This window comes from Lathyrus oleraceus, chromosome 4, assembly GCF_024323335.1.
Source record: "Lathyrus oleraceus cultivar Zhongwan6 chromosome 4, CAAS_Psat_ZW6_1.0, whole genome shotgun sequence".
NCBI classification, from domain to species: domain Eukaryota; kingdom Viridiplantae; phylum Streptophyta; class Magnoliopsida; order Fabales; family Fabaceae; genus Lathyrus; species Lathyrus oleraceus.
This window is the reverse complement of record NC_066582.1, coordinates 469,853,858-469,859,783: the sequence shown is the minus strand read 5'-3', so window position 1 is coordinate 469,859,783 and position 5,926 is coordinate 469,853,858. Positions and strand designations below refer to the sequence as shown.

Genomic DNA, 5,926 nt, shown 5'->3' with positions numbered 1-5,926 from the left:
CCATATTCGGGTTCGGGAGTCGATTACGCAAGGGGAAGGTATTAGCACCCCTCACGTCCGTTGTACTCAACGGGAACCTTTTAGTCCAATTTGCTATTTGAATGTTAGTTTAATGTTATTCGCTTTCTTCGAGTAATTAAATATTGAATAGAGATGGATGAAGACCTCCAAAGGAGAACGGGGAGGTTTTTTATTAGTGTGCTCGCGAAGATACAGTAATCTCCTGCCTACGTATCCTTATGGTGCAATAAGGAAATCAGAGCATTCGTAGTTCGGGCACTACGGTTTTGGTGTGTTTTGTTTTGTGAACGACTGTGTAGGTCGGCGTTCTAAAGGCTAAACGCTGGCTTGTCTACTCTCGGCGGAGGCTTAAGCACTGGTTTGTTATGCGCATTAGAAAGGATTGACAGTGTTCTTTTTGAAAGGGTTTTGGTCACGCGGGGGTGACGAGTTGAATTGATGTGTTTGATGTTTGATTGGTTTGGTTTCGATCGCACGGGGGCGAGAAGTTAGGTTTGATTTGTTTGAGATGTCTTTTGAAGAACGACGAAAGGTTGAGCAATGTGGTGTTCACCAATTGTCCAATTCTTTCGAGGAGTAATAAGGCGTCCGCCTTCTATTCCTTTTTCGTTCGAATTATTTTGAAAGTTTGTTTGTGGATGTTGAATATGCACGGTAGTGAGGCGTACGCCTCCTACTTGCTTATTCAAAGAATAATGAGGCGTACGCCCCTTATTCCTTTATCCAAGTTTATTTAACGTGTTTTAGTCGGAAGTCGATAATTTGTGCAATATGGCGTGCGCCAATTATTCAAATAATCGAGAGAGGGTGAGGCGTACGCCTCCCCTCTTTTATCACCCGAGGTTTAAATTGTAAAAGATATGTTTAGATTTCGTATTTGATTTGTGAAAATAGTTTGAATTTTATTCGATCGTGTTTTAATTTGATGACGAAGATTCGAGCAATGTGGCGTCCGCCAATTATTCGAACAATCGAAAGATAGTAAGGCGTACGCCTCCTATCCTCTTTTCATCTGAAATAAGGAATTAAGTGTTTGTAGGATTTTGGAATTTGATTTATAAAATGAGGTTTGAATGTGTTATGATTAAGGTTTTTAATTTGAAATGACGAGAATCCGAGCAATATGGCGTACGCCAATTATTCGAATTATCGAAAGATAGTAAGGCGTACGCCTCCTATCCTCTTTTCATTTAAAATATGGAGTTAAAAGAAATTGGAATTTGTTTATAAATGATTTGAAATATTATGATTTGAAGTTGTTGGGTTAAGGTTTAATCGGGTGACAAGAACTCGCGCAATATGGCGTACGCCAATTGTTCGAGTAATTGAGAAATAGTGAAGCGTACGCTTACTATCTCCTTTTCATCCCAAGTTTATGTTTAAGAGAAAAATCTTTTGAAATTGTATTTTGATTTGGAAAATGATTTGAATTTGTATTTATGAAGGAAAAGAGTTTATTTAGTGTATTATTTCATCTACTCGATTAATCAATAACCAAGTAGGTTTCATTGTAAGGAAGCCCAAGAGTAAGCTATGTGAGGTTGATGGCGATGCAAAGAGCAATCGACTTACAAGGGTGTTTTAAAATGGGCTCGATATTAAATCGAGAATTGTATGATTTGTGCTTTTTTTGAAATTGGTTTGAATTGAATGAGCTCTGAAATTGAATTTGTTTATTATAAAAAAAAACATGGTGGAGAAGAAAATCATTTAATCGTTAACTCATCAGAATTTTGGTTAAATAAGTTTGGGTCAGATGAATTTAAAATTTGTCAATGAAGTTAAAGAATGTGGTTGTTTATATGTAAAATGGTATGGTCCTAGATTAAACCAACTGAATAATGACAGCAAACATCAATTAACCACTTAATTATTTATCAAATAATTAATATAATTAATCACTAATTTAAGTTATAAAAATAATTTAAGAGGAAAGTATACTAAAATTAGGTGGTTATGCATCGGACGAAATCAACATATTCAACAAAAGCAATTGCACAGGCCTATGATAGCCAACCTAATCGCTCTTTTCTCACCCTCTCTCGTAAATTACTCCCCTTTTTTATGCACCGTATTCTCCTTCCACATGAGACAGTAGCTACATAACTGTCTGGACTACAAACCCATCTGTCTGGACTACAAACCCATGTATAAACAAATGAAAACAAATCAATTAACATGGTCATGAAGCTCGACAATAAGTTAAAAATTTTCACCATCACCACCAAATATCATCCTTGTCTGAAAATTTTAAAAGGCAGTGTCAAACAGTAAATGCAAACAACCAATTTACAATTCAAATAACCTTAGTCAATCTAACACTCATTATCATTTTAAAATCTCACCATAAAACTTTTGAACCTTAGCAACACGAACCCGATTAATCAAACATGAAAACCACAAGTATCATGCTACTCTTAGACGACCTTAAATGTCAAAACAACATAGCCAAACAGAATTTAAATCGCGATAATACAACAATCAAACACGACCCAAAAGAAAGAAAAAATATTACCGACTGTGTTTTATCGATGTTGTCGCTGCATCATGTTTATCGCATCAAGTATCTAACGTTTAATTAAAACAGAATAGGGTTCATCGATGCCACAACCAACACAGAAAACATACTCCGATCTAGAATCAAATGTGCACCCAAACAAATCATTACATTGCTGTTGTCCTGAGTTCGTTGTTGCTGTTCGGACGTGACGGTTTCTTCTCTCACAAACTCCGTAAAGAAAACGACAACGGTCAACTTGTTAAGCTCCTCAAATCGAGCCTCATAGAAACCGTCGAAGGGCTTCCCGAAGCTGAAAAGGGTAAAACGATTCTGATTGGGAGTATCTCGAGCAGAGTCACAATCTCACTCTGTTAATCCGCTTTTGTATCTTTTGATCTGGGTATCTTATGAAGGAACATATGAACCGTGTTCTTCTTTCAAACCAGTATCGTGTTACTCTTGTATGGATTGGCTCTTTTGCCGGAGAAATGCTCAAAAGGTGAAAATCGAAGGGTGTTGGAGTGGTAGTAGTAAGACGTTGCTTGAGAAGTAGATCGGAGAGAGTCCGAAAGAGGGTGTTTGCTGTAGGTGTCCGGTTGAAGGTCAGAAGGTGAGTAACGGTTGGGGTTACGACGCATGTAGGGTTTGGAGGGAGATTTGGGGTTTTGACGGCGAAGATGATGATCGGCGATGGAGTAAGGGTTTAATGGTGGAGAGGTAAGTTTTGGGGGAGTGACGGAATCGAAGGAGGGTTTGGTTATGAAGGTAACGGATTGAAGCGGCGGCGCTGGATTGAGGGAGCGGCGGAGGTGCGTGAGAGTGGGAGAAGGCAATTGCGGCTAGGGTTTTTTGAGGGTGAGAGTGTGAGACTGAGTGAATAGTGAATGACTTTTATTACCTTTTTTTTTTGTCATTTTCTTTTTCTTTCGTACGAGAGAGAGGAGGTAGTTGTAGTGGAATGGTAGTGGAGCAGACAGTGGATGGAGGAGAATGAGAGACGTTGGGGTATTTTGAATTTTGTTTTTTATGGATTAGAATCCAATGTATAATATATACATATCATAATTATTATAACAAATCCTAAAAATACTAATTAATATTTAAAAAAACTAATTAATATTTAAAAAAGAGTTAACTAATATTTTAGAAAAATCTAACTAATATTTAAAAAAAAAACTAATTAATATTTATAAACAAACTAACTAATATTTTTTTAAAAATCTAACTAATGTTTAAAATCATTCTAAAAAAATATTTGACCAATTAAAAAAAAGAAATCGAGTACCAATTTTATTCAGAAAATTAAGCCAATCACACTAAAATTGTCAGCACAAAACCTATTATTTAAAAAAATACAGTCTTTCCTCAAATTTTAACGATTCAACCGATTTTTCTATATTCTCAAATAAATTCATTTTGGCAGACATTTTAGGTGTTTATTCATGATACAAATATATGTCATGTTATGCATATGATGCTAAATTAAAAAATGAAATTAATTCTATGAAAAATTAAATATGTCCGGACAAAATTGGGGTATGACAACTGGCATTTCTTGAATAGCTCTCACCTTGGCCGGGTCAACCTCAATCCCTTTACCGCTGACAATAAAGCCCAGGAGTTTGCCGGACCTTACCCCGAAGGTGCATTTGTTCGGGTTCAACCTCAACTTGTATTTCCTTAACCTCTCGAACAGTTTGTATAAATGATCGAGATGTTCCTCCTCAGTATGAGATCTAGCTATCATGTCATCCACATATACTTCTATTTCATGATGGACCATATCATGGAACAAAACCACCATAGCACGCTGGTACGTTGCCCCGACGTTCTTTAAACCAAATGGCATTACTTTATAACAGAACGTGCCCCAGTGCGTCACAAACGTAGTTTTCTCCATATCCTCAGGCGCCATCTTAATCTGGTTGTAACCTGAGAATCCATCCATGAATGAGAACACCTTGTGTTGAGCGGTGTTATCTACCAGAACATCAATGTGCGGGAGTGGAAAGTCATCCTTGGGACTCGCTTTATTCAGGTCTCGGTAATCTACACACATTCGCACCTTACCATCCTTCTTTGGCACTGGTACCACATTAGCAACCCATTGAGGATAAGAAGTAACAGCCAGAAAACCTGCATCAAATTGTTTCATAACCTCGGCTTTGATTTTCTCAGACATTTCAGGACGCATGCGACGAACCTTTTGCTTAACAGGACGACAATCTTCCCTCGTTGGCAACCGATGTACTACTATATCAGTATCCAGTCCTGGCATGTCGTCATAAGACCAAGCAAAAATCTCTACATAGTCATGTATCTCACTACTTTCTAATGGCCAGGATGAGTCAATTAGGGTTCTAAAGGTCTGGTTAATGCTTTAATGACACCACGCGGAAGCCAAATTTTTCCTCAAGTGAACATGAGGAACATCAGGACATCCAAAGTGTCACATTAACCGTAGCCATCATTTTAACCATTCCAGTATACGCCGGATAGTCGCGATGATCTATTGCTACTTACCTAAGGTACACTAGATCCGGGTGTAGGATCTTTCACTCAGAAATACCCAAGCAATCCCTTAAAAGTAAATCAGACAATTTTAAATAAGTGATCTTGTTCTTAAGGTAACCTCTCTTTTTAAAGTGTCCCCAGCAGAGTCGCCAGTTCTGTCATACGGTGAACTGACTTGGGGTATTTTGCTTTTTATCGCAATGTCGCGGATAGCAAGAGTCGTCACCGACTTTTCTTTCATCCAATAAGAAAAGGTGGAAAAGAACAGGAAAGACCTCAATAGATTTTGGGTCCGGGAGGTACATTATACAAAGGGAAGGTATTAGCACCCTTTGTATCCATGGTTATCCATGGGCTCTTAATTGCTGGATCACTTATATTTTTGCCTGAAAAGTGTTGGTGAATTGTTTAAAAATGTTTCGAAAAGAGAGTTTAACTTTGTAATGATTCTCGTATGAATGTATACAAAGTTTTTATCTCGTTTGACTTTGAAAACGGTTTAGAAAAATGTAACTCGGTAATGATTCTAGTATGAATGTATACCAAGTGGTGATTTTCCAAAAGAGGTTTTGAAAGGTGTGAGGTGTTGAAAATATTTTAGGTTATGATCCAGCAATTGAGAGTTATACCTTCCTAAGGTCGTTATGAACGTTTCCTATCCTTATGAGGGTAAACTGTCCTTACTATTGAGAAGTAAGTAATTTTACCCTTTGGATGTTTAAGGGTCATCGTAGGGTCATCGATAGGTCATTGAAGGCAACAGTTGTAAGGATACCTTAGCATTCGAAGGGACGATCATCATTTGACCGTAGGCTACACCGAAGGGTCATCGAGGGACAAAATCATATATTCGAAGGCAACATCCGAGGGACTATGATTTATTTTAAAGGG

General features: G+C 37.6%; 1 long non-coding RNA gene across 1 annotated transcript; it reads right to left on the bottom strand.

Moving 5' to 3' along the window:
* Positions 1 to 2,172: 2,172 nt before the first annotated feature.
* On the bottom strand, positions 2,173 to 3,522 carry LOC127076186 (uncharacterized). The gene is made up of 2 exons (XR_007786780.1): positions 2,367 to 3,522; positions 2,173 to 2,262 (listed from the first exon to the last, which is right to left on the bottom strand). It is a non-coding gene; the product is annotated as an uncharacterized LOC127076186 (long non-coding RNA).
* Positions 3,523 to 5,926: the final 2,404 nt, after the last annotated feature.